Here is a 17,044-nt window from a genome sequence, read left to right on the forward strand (position 1 = left end):
TTCGACTCCCAGAATTCCTGAGCCAGCCATGGATGGCTGGCTCAGGAATTCTGGGAGTCGAAGTCCACAAATCATAAAACGGCCATTGTTCCCCACCTCTGTCCTAAAACCACACGGGAAAAGCCCTATCTAAGCTAAACACAAAATGTTCTAATGGGTTGTGTGAGTCAGCCAGCTTTTAAAACCGCGACACTCCAAATTCCACCGTGCATTTTGAAATTATTATTTTTTGCTGGGGAGGGGGGCATTTGCGTCAGAAGCGCAGAGGGGCTTCTGGGTTGGGAAAGATTAGTCGGTGGTATCACCGTTGCCAGTGGTGGGATTCAAATAATTGAATAACCGCTTCTCTGCCCTAATGACCAGCTGGGTAGGCGGGGCTCGGTGGTCGTGGGACCATGTGGGCGCGGCCAACTCGACGTCACTCAGGTGGATGGGCGCTTCGCCTGAGCTGCTACAATGGTAATAAGGGTTAACCGGAGAGGCAGTTTCTGCAAGCAGGGCAATAAGGATTAGACTAGAAACACCAGAATGTTTCCTTCCTGCCTTCCTTACAGGATTAGCCCTGCAAAGTAGAAAAAAAGACAAAACGAGATTTCTTCCAACAACCGGTTCTCCGAACTGCTTAGTAAGTTAACAGCTGGTTCTACCGCATAGGTGCGAACCGGCTGAATCCCACCACTGACTGTTGCCCTGGGGATGCCCATTCGGAAGATCCTTTCATATCCCCGGCAGGAGCTGGAGCGAAGAACGGGAGCTCAACCTTGTCCCATGGCAACTCTCGGGTCTTGGACGCTGGTTTGCTAGCCTCTTGTCCAGGGTCCCGATTGCTCGAGCCCCGCCCTGTGCTCTTATTTGGAAAACGGACATTTGCTTCGAAGTAGGAGCGCTCGAGATAGGTAGCCAGGCATCAAATGCCGCATGAAACACAGAGTGGATGGACGTTTAAATATCAAAGCATTTATAACCATCAAATGCTGTCCTACACACCCACACACCAGGTACCAAATACTGCCCAACGCAGATTCAACTATTGTAAGATCTCGGACACCGATATCATCTATCCCACCAAGGGGAAACTATTGCGAAAACATCCAAAGCAGGTCCCATCGTTAAAATTCCCAGGAGAGAATTAGGAAGAATTTTGCTTTTTTTTTTCCCCTTGTTGAGGGGTGGGGTGGGGAAGGATGGCGAACGAGGAATCATTTTCAGTTCCACAGTAATGCATTTCAAAAAGCTGATTTATACCGGCGAGCAGCAATCGTTTCTCGACATGCTTGTCGTCCTGGGAAGGACAATTGTGTACTTTAAGGAATTCGCATGATGGCCATTTACATAAAGAGCGGCGGGTGAGGGAGAGAAAGGCATTGCTTGGAGATTTCTTCACCCTTTTGTGAAGCGATACAGCGGAGACAGCTTCAAATCCACTTAGGATGAGTAGCTGGCCATCATCATCATCATCATCATTATTATTGTTATCTCTATCGTCTCTAAAAAGGCAGAACTAGGAGGCCGAAATCAGGCTTAAGAGTTCCAACCGACAGGAGGAAGTCGGCAAAGAGTAGTTGCTTGATGCAAAAAATAAAGAGATCCGCAGGTTGAAAGTGGATCAAAGAAAGTTTGGATACGGGCAGGTGGATGAGAAGCCATTGTTGGTTCACTGAATTCCTCCGAATAGAGCCAGCTGCTAACCCGTAACTGAAAAAAAAATGCCTTGATGCAGGTTTTCAGCCAAATATTTCTCTTGAAGAAGCTTGTTTTCAAAAGCAGAACCGTTCTGCTTCTCCGGAACGGCCTCCCGCAGAAGGACCAAGAGAAGGTCCACACCGCAAGGGAGACAAATCGATGGTCTCCTCGATTACTGGAAGCCTCCATGGTTTCTCCACCACGCCCTTGCTTGGCTACTGCTTCACGGTCTTGCTGGGCTCAGACGACTGCCGGACGTCGGTCCATTCCTGCATCGTGCTCTGCAAAGCTTGCGTCTTCTCTTTGTCCACCTGCACGTAGTCAACCTTCTCGTCGGAAGCGACGGACGATGTCGAGGGCTGTCCACAGAAAAGGGAAGAGAGGGGAGAAGTTGGGAAGACGTTCCAGATTTTGCATGGTTTGCTTTTCCATGTAAACCTAATGTCACCCGCTACGGCCGCCAGCCCCGTTTACTGTAGATGGGGAACAGCACTATATAGTGCAAGATATACTAGATTCCAGATGGCACAGGGGACAATTACAATACCTTATTTTATGGAAAGGTTATCCCCTGTCAGAGGCATCTTTGGTTCATAGCAAGGACTATAGGGCACCCCACCTGGTAGCGAGATTCCACCGCAGACATCCCACAAAACTGGGGAAAAGGGGTCCTTCAACTCTTAACTAACTGTAATTCGTAGCTCCCCAGATGCTGTCTCTGTGGTAGGGGGCCGCATGTCAGCTCTGGCCAGCCCAGAGGCCTGGAGCTGCCATTCAGGGGAGAACACTGGGCCAGCTGCCAAGACTCACCATCCCACCTCCACAAGCTGAAGAAACTTCTGCTAACAATCCATGATTAATTTCCAGGTGGTTTTCGCTCTGGCTCCCAAGGTGATGGGTGTGCACAAGCGCGGGGTGCGGTTTATCTTAATTACCAATGTAGCTATAAAAGGTGTTGGGAAGCACAGGGTGGCAGCTCTGACAATTTATTCATTGCCTTAGTGCTTTGTTGGTCAGATCGTGCCGAAGGAAGAATGCAAACTGCATTTACAAACCGTTTCTGTGTTTGGCTGGTTTCATTAACCCTTCGGAACCTGGCACCCAATGTTTTTCCAACTTCGCAACTTCTGGGACTTCAACTCCCAGAATTCCCCAGGCAGCCATGCTGGTTAAAGAATTCTGGGAATTGAAGTCCTCAAGTCTTAAAGTTACCAACCTTGGAAAAAGAAAACTGGTGTGAAGCATCAGAATACAATCCTTTCGAGAAAATGTTTTCTTTTGGTACCCCTCCCCTCAATATTTTATTTAACTAATAAAAAAAAATAGGAGAGATTTTAAAAAAAACCACAACAATTTCAATAGCTTCGACACAGTACATCCTTTACAACAAGAATAGAATATCTTAGAAATGATTGTACTGAGTTTATGTTGTTGGAGGTGCAGTGACACGAATATTTCAGTAAGGAGCAATTATATGTCGAGCTAGTTTGGTGTAGTGGTTAAGGTGCTGGCCTAGAATCCAGGAGATGGTGAGTTCTAGTCCCGCCTTTGGAATGAAAGCCAGCTGGGTCACCTTGGGCCAATCACCAGCAAAATGTGAATTATAGTCCTGTCTTAATGGGTCCTGGTCATTGGCCCAAACTCACCCAGTCAGATTTCATGCCTAAGGCGGAACTAGAACTCATAGTCTCCTGGTGATTGGCCCAAACTCACACTGTCAATTTTCGTGCCTAAGGCGGGACTAGAACTCATCATCTCCTGGTGATTGGCCCAAAGTCACCCAGTCGGATTTCATGCCTATGGCAGGACTAGAACTCATAGTCTCCTGATCATTGGCAAAACTCACACTGTCAATTTTCGTGCCTAAGGCGGGACTAGAACTCACCATCTCCTGGTGATTGGCCCAAACTCACTCAGTCAGATTTCATGCCTAAGGCAGGACTAGAACTCATAGTCTCCTGGTGATTGGCCCAAACTCACACTGTCAATTTTCGTGCCTAAGGCGGGACTAGAACTCACCATCTCCTGGTGATTGGCCCAAACTCACCCAGTCAGATTTCATGCCTAAGGCAGGACTAGAACTCATAGTCTCCTGGTGATTGACCCAAACTCACCCAGTCAGCTTTCATGCCCAGGTCTAGAACTCACCGTCTCTTGGTGATTGGATCAAACTCACACCGTCAGCTTTCGTGTCTAAGGTGGGACTAATACTTACTCCATCGTGGTGATTGGCCCAAACTCACACTGTCAATTTTCGTGCCTAAGGTGGGACTAGAACTCACCGTCTCTTGGTGATTGGCCCAAATTCACCCAGTCAGCTTTCACGCCTAAGTTGGGACTAATACTTACTCCATCGTGGTGATTGGCCCAAAGTCACCCAATCGCCTTCCATGCCTAAGGCAGGACTAGAACTCGCTGTCTCCTGGTTTCTAGCCTGCCGCCTTTATCATGATATCAAACTGGGTTGAGTTTGGGGCCCTTGTTGAGTTTGTCACTCAAGACTGGCAGAATTTCCATGCCGAGCTGTTGGGATTGGCTGAAAAGATTTCAGAACCTGGAACGTACCTTTCGGTGGGGCCCAGGTGAGCTGGGCTGAAAGTCCAAAGCCAGGTAATCAACACTCATGCTGCTCTTCTTTTGGGCCGGGCTACTTTTCCCACTTGGAATAGGGGAGGCAGAAACCGGGTTTTGCTAAAATGATAGCAATTAGGAGCCATCAGCCAAGCAGCAGCAAAAGACACATGTAAGCAATCAGTCAAAATTCCCATTATTTCTAAAGGAGTGGAGGGTGGAAGAGAGAGAAAGAGAAGGAGAGATAGTAGGAGAGGAAGAAGAAGTGTGGAGGAGAGGTAGGGGAAGAAGAAAGAGGTAAGGAGAGGTGGGAGGAAGGGAGAGAAAAAGAAGGAGAGGAGGGAGGAAGAGAAAGAAAGAGAAGGAGAGAGGGTAGGAAAGAGAAGAAAGAGGGTAGGAGTAGGGGAGAGGTAAGGGAAGGAAGAAGGGGATGGAGAGGAGGAAGGAAGGAAGTAGAGAAGGAAGGGAGGGAGAAAAGAAAAGAAAGAGAAAACAAGGTGGTGTCATAGCAGGTGCGAAGGATGGTAAACAAAGCATTCCAAACTATACCTTATAACCTCTTAAATGGAATAATAATAATAATAAAATAAGAATGGCAAAGAAAAAGAATAACTATGTGAATGTATACCTATAACTGTATGTAAGAGAATAAATGACAGTAAAAATATAAAGCACAATATAGGTAAATAATATTTGGTCATAAGTAGCTAAGTATAAATAAATAAAGAATTGTAAATAAAAATGGATAATGAATAAGGAGATTATGAACTCAAGATAGAAATGTATAGAAGGGAAAACACTAACTGCAAAGAAACCGATTTAAAACTGCTGTATGATATACGATGGAACTTATTGTTCCTATGTTGTTTTTAAGTCATGTGTTCGTTTCTGTTGATGTGCTTATGTGTTTAAAATAAATTTTTAAATATTTTTTATATTATTGTCCTCCGCGAGCTGCACTGGCTACCAATTGGTCTCCGGACGCAATTCAAGGTGCTGGTTATTACCTTTAAAGCCCTACATGGCTTAGGGCCAGCGTATCTGCGAGACCGCCTACTGCCACATAACTCCCAGCGGCCGGTGAGATCCCACAGATTGGGCTCCTTCAGATGCCGTCAGCCAGACAATGTCGGCTGGCGGCTCCCCAGAGGAGAGCCTTCTCTGTGGCTGCTCCGACCCTTTGGAACGAACTACCCCCAGAGATCCGGACCTTATCCACTCTCATGGCCTTCAGGAAAGCTGTTAAAACCTGGCTATTCCGGCAGGCCTGGGGCTGTTGATCTCACTGTTTGAGGTCCAGCCCCGATTAGAACGAATGTGTGTGTTGTGATTTTAAATCTGTCTTTTTTTATTTCTTTTTTTTTCCTTTTCTTTTTGTAAGCCGCCTGGAGTCCTTCGGGATTGGGCAGCATATAAATTTTATTAATAAAATAAAATAAAATAATAAATAAATCCAGAGGTGGTATTTGCCGGTTCTCCAAACTATTCAAAATTTCCACTGCCGGTTCACCAAAACCGGCCCGAACAGGCTGAATACCCCCTCTGAGACAAACCCAAAAATAGAAAGAAGCTTCCATAAAGACTTACCATGGCCACATAATTTTCTTCACTATCTCCTGAGTCGGTGCTGGTGATGCTCTGGGTTGAGGTGGGACGACAGTATTGAGAAAGGTTGGAGTTGAAGGCCTGGCTGAAATGAGAACATCCCGAGGAAAAGTCACCAGGAGTCAGAAGAACAAGAGTTAGAAGGTGTTGAAATACAGTGTTTGTGTGTTTTATGCAACAACAGCAGCAATACTCAGTAGAATCAGAGTTCTGAGTTGTCAGATTTGCAAACAAAAGCATTGTGGTAGCTGTGTTACTGGCCATTGTTGTCTTTTATTCTGTTGCAGTCTTAGCAATAGCAATAGCAGTTCGACTTATATACCGCTTCATAGGGCTTTCAGCCCTCTCTAAGCGGTTTACAGAGTCAGCATATTGCCCCCCCAGTCTGGGTCCTCATTTCACCCACCTCGGAAGGATGGAAGTCTGAGTCAACCCTGAGCCGGTGAGATTTGAACCGCCGAACTGCAGATAACAGTCAGCTGAAGTGGCCTGCAGTGCTGCACTCTAACCACTGCACCACCTCGGCTCTTTATAAGTCTTCTTTCTGTTGCTGTATCTTGCATCTATTTCTTAGTCTGTTATGACTGGGCCCATAACCTGTTAGAAATTCTGTATAGAGCCCTACAGAATTTCTAGCAGAAGGGACCTTGGAGGTCTTCTAGTCCAACCCCCTGCTCAGTCAGGAGATTGTACTGTTCCCGACAAATGGTTGTCTAACCTCCAGTGTTGGAGCACCCACAACTTCTGGAGGCAGGTTGTTCCACTGGTTGGATTCCTCCTCTGTTCTAGGTTGGTTCTCTCCTTCATTCGTTTCCACCCATTGCTTCCTATCCTGCCTTTAGGACTCGAGAGAGTTGTCAGAAATCCTATCTGCCAAGCGTGGAGTAGATGGACAGGCATAACCAAGTTTTCGGTGGGGAAACTGTGAGCATCTTAGACCAAACCAATTCCGAAAATGCTAGAGAATTCCTGGAAGCGTGGCACATTCAAACAAGACAATCAAAAACCCAAAAGGAAATAAACAGAATAACAGAATAGCAGAGTTGGAAGGCACTCTGGAGGTCTTCTAGTCCAATCCACTGCTCAAGCAGGAAACCTTACACCATTTCTGGCATATGGTTGTCCAATCTTGTCTTAAAAAGAGACCAAAATACTTCCCCACCAGCAATTGACACCCAAATGAGCAAAGATTAACACTAGACTAACAATCAAGTAAACAATTACCACAATCCAGTGACGTGCGGTGAGGTTTATGGCTGGTGAGGCAGCAATTTTTTTAGACTTGTGGACTTCAACTCCCAGAATTCCATAGCCAGGCATGCTCAGTTCCGATTTAAAGCAACAGGATTTGTTTTTCTCCTTTGCTAAATAAGTTTCCTTCTTTCTTTTTCTTTTTCTTCTCCCTTCCTCGCCTTCCTCCCTCTCTCTCTCCCTCTCTCAAACACACACACATACATAAAGTTTGCACCAGGAGGATGAAGTTTGAATTCCTCCCCCTCCCTCCGACCCACATGTACCTTTTCCAGCTATTTCAGAGAGGATTTCAACTCTGCTCTTGCCTGTCATCATGAAAAGGAAAAAAAATGTAAAAGGAAAAAGGCGAGAGCTGAGGTCAGGCTGAGCTAGTTGCTGCCAGAGTCACCGTGGATGACTCTGCTTAACTGTTTAAAAAAGCCTCTAAAAAGCGCCCTCTACAGGAGGAGGCAGGAGAACGACGTGCCTCACCTACGTCAGGAATTTTTCGGCTTTTAACCCTTGCTTGACTCTGCTCAAGTGATCATAAAATGCCTAAAGTCAGACTAGATGAGGCACGTCGTTCTCCTGCTTCCCTCTGTAGAGGGCGCTTTTTAGAGGCTTTTTTAAACAGTTAAGCATTAAGCAGAGTCATCCACGGTGACTCTGGCAGCAACTAGCTCAGCCTGACCTCAGCTCTTGCCTTTTTCCTTTTACATTTTGTTTCTTTTCATAATGACAGTGGTGAGGCTCTGCCTCCCCCTGCCTCCCCTGACTGCACGTCCCTGCCACAATCAAGGAACTACTATCTATGGCAAATGATGTAGGGTCCTGCTTGGGCAGGGGGTTGGATGAGGGGGCCCCAACCTTTTGGGCCTCAGGGACCACTAAATTCATAATTTTAAATCTCGCGGACCACTAATAGGATCTGCCTAATGATCGGCTGGGTGGGCGTGGCTAGGTGGTCATGAGACTGGGTGGGCGTGGTCAACTCGATGTCACTCACGTCAAGGGGCACCTCGCCAGCCTCTACTCGCCTCTCCCTTCCCAGCCACTCCTTGCCTCTCCGCCCGGGCTCCTTAGGGCCCCAAGAGGAAGCAGTTGCTGGAGCTAAGCAGCCACCAGGAGAAAGAGTTGGCAAAACAGTTCAAATTGAATCTGACCAAGAAGGAGGCTCTGCAGAAGCTCCTCACTGAGGACTAGGAGCATAGGCTTTCCAAGCAGAGGGAAGACCTGCAGGAGTTCAAGGCCAGGTGCTGGCACCTGGAGACTCAGCGGGCTGAGATGGTCAGCCAGTTCCAGGCCATGATGCAGTCCCACTGGAACGAGGCCCTCCAGGTCTTCGCCACCAGCGGCTCTTCCCTCCAGCCTTCGCCCAAAGCCCCCCACCAGGAGGTTAAAGCAGACCCCAAGTTGTAATTTCTGCCCTCTCCCGACCTCCCCGAAGGGGGAGACTCTCTGTGATTCATTGCACGTATCCATCCCAGGGGCCGTAGTTTGAAAACCCCCGATTGAATAAAAAATATGCAAATAATTTTTCTGCGCACCACCCACATTTTCTCACAGGCCACCAGTGGTCCACGGACCACCAGTTGCTTACTGCTGGACTACAAGACCTCCAAGGTCCCTTCTAACCCCGTTATTCTGTCTTTTGAAACAATGGCTGGCTTCTGATTTCATACCAAGCTCTATATGGGGATCGGGTGGGTCTGCCTTGGGGATGATGTGTGAACTCATCCCCCGTGGCTTGCAAATTCTGGGCTTAGCACAATGTCTGAGCTGGTGGACCGTGGGTGATTCAACAACGCTGACCTCACCAAGAGACAAGCCCACCCTTTCTCCTCCCAGACAATGGACTGTAATCTGAATTAGGGCATGAGAAATTGTCTGCAGCCGAACAGACAGTTCCATTCAACGGTTAATGGGTGGACTGCTAGCTCAGCCCCAGGGGAGGGGGGCTCCCTGTATTCGAAGGGTCGGGGGCTGATTTAGCATTAACCCGAATGCGCTTTGGGGGAATCTGGCAGACCCAGGCCCTGTATTCTTAAAACAGCTGAGTATCTTCCCACAATTGGGCCTTTGCTCTTCGCTGCTACCCCACAATGGCAGGAAAAGATTGACTCCGTTTAAGGCAGCGGTTACCAACTGGTGATCGGTGAATCACGGGTCGTACGCGAGAAACTTTCGGTGGTCCGCAGAAAAATTACTTGCATTTTTTTATATTGCACTAAATCAAACTACGGTCCCTGGGATGGATACGTGAAATGAACGCTTGTAAAGGCCTAAGGCAGAACTAGAACTCACCATCTCCTGGTGATTGGCCCAACATCGCCCAGCCACTTTCATGCCTAAGGCTGGACTAGAACTCACCATCTCCTGGTTTCCAGTAATCATGATTAAACCTCTTTGAAAAAACAATGCAGTATTCTACTCACCCAGGTCTGGACCACGATTTTGTGACTGGCGATTTAAAGGGCAGTTCATCGATGACCGAATTGCCCCGGAGGTCAAGCGGGGTTGGTTTGCTGGAGGAGAAAGAGAATCACAGTTAGGCTGAAGAGCTCCTTAAGGCTCCATGAGCTGAAATTATGAACAGTATCAAAGCATCCTTCCAGCCACCCTACCTTCAACCACCCATCCATTCATCCTCCATCCCTCAGTCCTTCTTTTCATTATCCATCCATCCACCCACCCATCATTCCTCCTCCCTATTTCCTCCAATAATCCATCCATCTCTTCCACCATCCATCCATCCACTCATCACCCATCCATCTTTTCCAACATTCATCCATCAGTCCACCCATTCATCCTTCTTTTCATCATCCATCCATCCTTCTTTTCATTGATGCATCCATCCATCCTTCTTTATAACATCTATCCATACTTCCATCCATCCATCTAATCATCCATCCACCTATCCTTCTTTTCATCATCCATCCATCCATCCATCCATCCATCCACCCATCTGTCCACCCACTCGTTCTTCTTTTCATCATCCATCCATCCTTCTTTTCATTGATACATTCATCCATCCATATTTCTTTTCATTGTTCAGCCATCCATCCTTCTTTATAACATCTATCCATATTTCCATCCATACATCTATCCTTCTTTTCATCATCCATCCATCTATCTTTTCCAGCATCCATCCACCCATCTGTCCACCCACTCATTCTTCTTTTCATCATCCATCCATCCTTCTTTTCATTGATACATTCATCCAGCCATATTTCTTTTCATTGTTCATCCATCCATCCTTCTTTATAACATCTATCCATATTTCCATCCATCCATCCATCCATCCATCCATCCATCCATCCATCCATCCATCATTCTTTTCATCATCCATTCAGCCATCCTTCCTTATATCATCCATCCATCCATCCATCCACCCACCCACCCACCCACCACCCACCCACCCTCCTTTTCATCATTCATCCATCCACATCCACCCACTCATCCATCCATCCATCCATCTATCCATCCATCTATCTTTTCCAACATCCATCCACCCATCTGTCCACCCACTCATCCTTCTTTTATCATCCATCCATCCATCCATCCATCCATCATTCTTTTCATCATCCATTCAGCCATCTTTCCTTATATCATCCATCCATCCACCCACCCACCCACCCATCCTTTTCATCATTCATCCATCCACATCCACCCATTCATCCATCCATCTCTTGCACCATCCATCCACCCTTCATTTATTCATCTATCTTTTTGAGCATCCATCCATCCACCCATTCCATCCTTCTTTCATTCATTCATTATATCCATCTTCGAGCATGCATCCACCCACTCACCCATCACCCACCCAAGTCTTCACCTTTCCGATCAGGCTTAAGGTTGCGGTTAATGGGGTGGGGGCTGGATTTCACTCATCCGCCTCAAGGGCTGAGTGCTGCTCCCTTTCTGAGCTGGGAAGGTGGAGGAGGCGTGGGCATCATGTCCAGGTGGTGAGGCCCAGGACTCATGGGGATGTAGAGGTGCTGGGAGCTGCCGTTGGAGCGCTCCATGTTCTGCAGGAGGGAAGAACCTGGGTTCATGGGGACATAGTTGTCTTCGGAGTCTGCGCTATGGGAACGAGCCACAACCGTTTTGTTCTGCTGGGAAAGAAATAAGAAAGTTGAGTCAGAAGAGGGACCTTAAGAAAACATTCCATTCCTAGAGTGGTAAGGCAGCCTGAATTTTAGCTTTGCTTGTTTAAGACAAGTTTCTAGTCCTTAAGACTCTAAACCAGTGGTAACATTCAAATTATTTACTACCGGTTCTGTGAGCATGGCTTGGTGGTTAGGTCCTGTGACTGAATGGGTGTGGCCAACTCAATGCCACTCATGCCCACGCCCACTGAGTCACATGCCCCCACCACCACCAAGCCACGCCCAGAGAACCCGGGTAGGAAAAATGTGTGTATGAGTTTGTCCCAGAGGTGGGTTCCTACAGGTTCGCACCGGTTCGGTAGAACCGGTTCGTCAAATCTACAGAACTGGTTAGAAGAGGTTCCACCAGTGGACCCGGAAAGCAGGCCACACCTACAGAAGAGGTTCCAACATTTTTTTGAAACCCACCACTGGTTTGTTCACAGCTGCTCCCTTTATGGTCCTCCCACAACCACACCTCCCTCTCTGGGTCTACCTTAAAGGGACAGGCTGCAGCAGCTCTGCTGTGAATGGAGGGAGAAACGTTCGGATTGTCTCTGCTGCATTTAACGTTGAATTCTGTGGCAGTGATAATCCGAACGTTTTTCCCTCCATTCACAGCTTCCTCCATTCACAGCAGAGCTGCTGCTCCCTTTATGGTCCTCCCCCGGCCCCCCCCTCCCTCCGGGGACTATCTTAAAAGGACAGGTTTGCAGCAGCTCTGCTGTGAACGGAGGGAGAACGTTCGGATTGTCTCTGCTGCATTTAACATTTAATTCTGTGGCAGAGACAATCTGAACGTTTTTTTCCTCCTTCTCCTTCTTTCTTCTCCTGCCCCCTCTCCTTCTTTTTCTTTCCTCCTCCTCCTCCTCCTCCTCCTCCTCCTCCTCCTCCTCCTCCTCCTCCTCCTCCTCCATTTTCAAGGGGGAAAAAAACCCCAAGAAAGTCCAGTTGCCTTTTGAAAAAAACATCTTTGGGACAACCATGACCTGGATGGCTGAGAATATCCACAGGCCTTTAACAAGCAACCTGGGATGTTTCTTGGAAGGCTCCTCAAAACTCACCAGATACGAACTGGCTCCCATGAGATTCGTAGACTCGGCCGATGGCCCCGGGCCGCTGACGCTGGGCTGAGGATATTCATAGGTTTCACAGGAAGACGCTGGAATCAAAAGCAGGAAAAGTGAACATGAGGAGAGAGCAAGTCGGCTGAGATGTTCCCCTCATGCAGCGTTGGAGATCAGCAAAGGTCATTTTCGTCAGCGTTTCTCGACCTCGACAAGTTGAAGATGGTGTAGACAGGCCTACTTGGGCGGTGTGTGTGTATGTGTTGGACTAGATGACCTACAAGGTCCCTTCCAACAGGGGAGGGATTGAAAATTTTTAGCAACTGGTTGCTGTGTGGGCGTGGCCATGGTGGGCGTAGCTGGAAATGGGACTTCCTGAACTTCTGGGAGGCCTGATTTTTCGCCCTCCCACAGCCTCCGCGTGGGCCCTGCACTTACCTGGCATCCAAAATGGGCCATGTGGAGACTCCTGGGAGGGGTGCGGGGGGTGGGCGAGGCCAGCCAGTCCTTTCAACTACCAGTTCGGCGAACCGCATGTAAAATTAGCAGCCGGTTCACCCGAACTGGTCCGAACCGGCTGGATCCCACCCCTGCTTCTAACTCTGTTAATCTGTATCAAGACATCTGGCTGGGTGGGGAATTCTGGCAGTTGAAGACCACATATTGTCAAGCTGCCAAGGCTGAGAATCACCTCCTCCTCCTCTGTCCCTCCTTTCCTCTTCCTCCTCCCCTCTTTCTTTTTCCTTCTCCTCCTTCTTTCTTCCTTGGAGGTCTTCTAGTCCAACCCCCTGCTCAAACTGAAAACCCTATGCCGTGCTGGACAAATGGCTGTCCAGTCTCTTCTTGAAAAACCTCCCGGGATGGAGCTACCTCGGTGTAACCTGCAGTTCTCCACCGCCGGCAGGGTGTTCCTTCGGGGAATGGTGGTGACGGTCGGACTCATGCTGAGGCCTTCGCTGTCCACCAGGCGTTGTTGGGGGCTGCCCCAGCGGGATTCCGCCTGGCCCGGCTTGGGAGGTCTTGGGGGAGGCGTCGCCACCGCGTCACTCGAAGCCACCGCCAAGGCATTATGGTTTTTGTCCAGCGTGAAGGTCCTCGGGATCTGGTAAATGGACAGAGGGGTGCCCGGCACGTCGTAGGAATCTGTGGAAAGCTCCCCGAAGTCTTTGCAAAGCATGCTGTTGGGGGTCTTGAAGGTGTAGACCTCCTCGCTATCCGATGTCTCCGAGCCGGTGAGGCTGGCTTTGGTGTGGGCGTAGCAGCCGAAGCTCCTGGGCAAGTCGTAAGCGCTGTCCCGGAGCTCCGAGTTGTGCCGGTTGGGTTTGGGCAAGCTGTAGAAACCGTGGAGCTGCCCGCCTAGCCCGTTGACGCAATGCCCGTTCTCCTGAGACAATTTCTGAACCGACGGGTCGCTCCGCATGAAGAAGCGGGTGGCTTGCGAGAAGCTGGCGCTCCTGCAATGAAAGAAGAAGGGGAGGAAGAAGAAGAAGGATTACTTGATTGATCACCAGAGCCCGTTGGGTCTCGTGCAGTGATGGCTAAGCCTTTTCTCCCCGTGTGCCAAAATCAAGTGCACACCCACGCCCATAATACAATGCGCCACGCCCCTGCACACATGACATAATGCAATGCGCCCCGCCCCTGCGCATGTGACCCACTGTGCATGTAACCCCTTGCGCATGTGCATACAACCACCCTGTGCTCCTTGCGCATGCGTGCTTCAGCTGCTACGCCCACACATTGTCAAGCTGCCACACCAATTGGCAGCTTGACGATGTGTGGACTACAACTGCCAGAATTCCCCAGCCAGCCAGATGTCTTGATGCAGATTAACAGACTTGGAAGCAGGGGGATTCAGCCGGTTCGGTAGTTGAAAGGACTAGCTCATCGTTTCAAAGCCGAAGAGCCAGCACTATCCAAAGACGTCTCCGTGGTCATGTGTCCGGCATGACTAGATGCCGAAAGCGCACGGAATGCTGTTACCTTCCCACCAAAGGTGGTTCCTATTTTTCTACTTGCATTTTTTACGTGCTTTTGAACTGCTAGGTTGGCAGAAGCTGGGAGAAGTAACAGGAGCTCACTCCGTTACGCAGCGCTAGGGATTCGAACCGCCGAACCGCCGGTCTTTCTGATCGACAAGCTCATTGTCTTAGTCCCTGAGCCACCGCGTCCCTTTTAGCTAAAGATGAAAAAGAATGATTGATTAAACCAAGGGTTACCTTGTATTTTCCGATTTCTGGCTCATGCACTGGTGTAGAAAGAGATAGTCTTGGGGGCACTGGTGGAGAGGGTGCTCCGGATGTGATTGGAAGGCGACTCGAACGTGAAGAGGGTGGGCTGGCTAGAGTGCGAAGGAGCCGAGGTTTTCCGTTCCCGCAACAACCGTTGGTTGGAGCCGCTGAACTCGGCTGGGGGATGAGCGAGGAGCGTGACTCACAAGAGGGACATTTCGTAAGGATTCTGCCCAGGAGGGAAAACAACAATAACAGAGAAGTTACTATCAAAGTGAATAGTACTAAGTGGCGGTTGATTTGAGTCTGTACTTTCCCAAGACTTAGAATAACTTTACCATTACTGATGTTATGCGTAAATAAATTGACTCAGGCAATCCACTGTATAATTAAGCACTTATATAAGTTAAATAAAAACTTATTTTTTAAAATAACAGTGACAATAAAGTTTGTTGTCACTTTAAAGGTACACTAATCGGGCAAACCATTGTCCAATCTCTTCTTAAAAAACCTCCAGTGATGGATCACCCACAGCTTCTGGTGGCAAGCTGTTCCACTGGTTAATTGTGTGCTCCCTGTTAGGAAGTTTCTCCTTATTTTTAGGTTTGCTTCTCTCCTTGATTGGTTTCCATCCATTTTTGCCCTGTCTTCCGATGCTTTGGAAAATAAGTTAATCCCCCCCTCCTTCCTCTTCTTTGGGGCAGCCCCTCAATATTGGAAGACTGCTATCATGTCACCCCTGGTCCTTCTTTTCATTCAATGAGACAGGCCCATTCCATGTACCCATCTCCAATTAAAGCAGCATTAGTCAGCAGGAAATATGGAAAACTGCCAAAGAGGAGAAAGGATTGTGTGTTTTTCATCTCATCGCCCTCTTTCCATTAAGGGTCACGATTCAACAACATTTGGGATGCTGCCATGATGCAAAGCTGATGTCAAGTGAGCTTCCTGGAATCCACTCCCTCCCCCAATTTCTATCACACTCAGAAAGGGATATTAATAAACCTTGCTGACTAATTTCTGCCTAGCCGTGCCTCCCACCGATGTTCAACTGTTATCTTTTATGACGTCAGCGGGAGATTAAAAGGGGAGAAAAAAAATATATTCTTGTTTCTATAGCTCACAGTTAAGGGACGCACAGAGAGACTTCGTATCTCTGCTTTCAAGCCAGTGCGTTATGCTCTAAGAATTTAAATAGCCTCATTTCGTCCCTGCTTGTTATATTGCCCCGATAAAGCTGCTATTAACGGTGGTTATGTGCCTGCTTTATATATATATATATATATGTGTGTGTGTGTGTGTGTGTGTGTGTGTGTGTGTTTATTTGTGCTGATAAATAAATAAAGGGAGACTAGTATAGATCTATTTCAAGCTATTTAGCTCTCATCAGCTAGCCATAACCTTACTGGGATTTGAACCTGGGCTATATTGCACACTAGGCAATATATATATAAGATAAGAGCCTGCGGCCTAATGGCTAAGATCTCTGCCTAGTGTGCCTAGTATGCCATATAGCCCAGGTTCAAATCCCAGTAAGGGTATGGCTAGCTGATGAGAGCTAAATAGCTTGAAATAGATCTATACTAGTCTTCCCTTTATTTATTATCAGCACAAATTAAAAAAAACAAAAAAAACACACAAATATAACAAAGGCAACAGTAAAAATATTGGGTTTCTGTCGTGATGGACTCTTGTGATGAGCCGAAGGACAGATGATGGAAGCAGTTAGCTTCCTCCCATAATTGGGGCTTACAGGGGTTGTAAATATATATATATATATATACATATACATTATATATATATATATATATATATAATTATATATATATATATATGTCATATTTATGCTGATAATAAATAAATCAATATGACAAATATAACAAAAGGCAACAGTAAAAAATATTGGGTTTCTGTCTGGATGGTCTCTTGTGACGAGCTGAAGACAGAGAGTGGAAGTGTGACCTTCCTCCCATATTTGGGCATACCAGGGGTTGTGACTTTAAAATATGATATATAAATAAAGTTTTTTTTATTTTTTCATTTTCATAACACATAACCAGATGTCTACTATTACATAACCAACATCGTATTTATACTATGAAATGTTTACATCAATTCGTTTTGCCATCAACTCCCAAAAACAAATTATTGGCTCTTCTGCTCTCCATACAGCATTATTTGTACCGTTATCCATCACTTCTTCTGCCTCTTTCCTCATCATCCCTACCTCCTTTCTTCCCCCTGTTGTCCTTCTCTACTTCCCCTTCCTCTCTCCTTCTCTTCTCTCCCCTTTCCACTCCTCCTTTCTCTCCTCCTATTCCCCCTTGCCCTTTCTCTTACCCCTCTCTTCTTCCCTTACCTCTCTCCTCTACTTCCCACTCTTCATTCTCATTTACTTGGTGTATTTCAACCTCTGAGCGAGCTCCCTTTTGTGTTGATGGCATTTGTAATTCCTTTTCAATATACATATTAATTTTAACTTATATCTTCCCTCTCCTTTTTAAAA

At 47.3% G+C, this 17,044-nt stretch overlaps 1 pseudogene; it reads right to left on the reverse strand.

Moving 5' to 3' along the window:
* Window positions 1-1,157: 1,157 nt before the first annotated feature.
* On the reverse strand, window positions 1,158-16,759 carry LOC116510232 (annotated as a pseudogene).
* Between the last annotated feature and the right edge of the window lie 285 nt (window positions 16,760-17,044).

The sequence above is a fragment of the Thamnophis elegans genome, chromosome 6 (assembly GCF_009769535.1).
Source record: "Thamnophis elegans isolate rThaEle1 chromosome 6, rThaEle1.pri, whole genome shotgun sequence".
Classification (NCBI taxonomy): domain Eukaryota; kingdom Metazoa; phylum Chordata; class Lepidosauria; order Squamata; family Colubridae; genus Thamnophis; species Thamnophis elegans.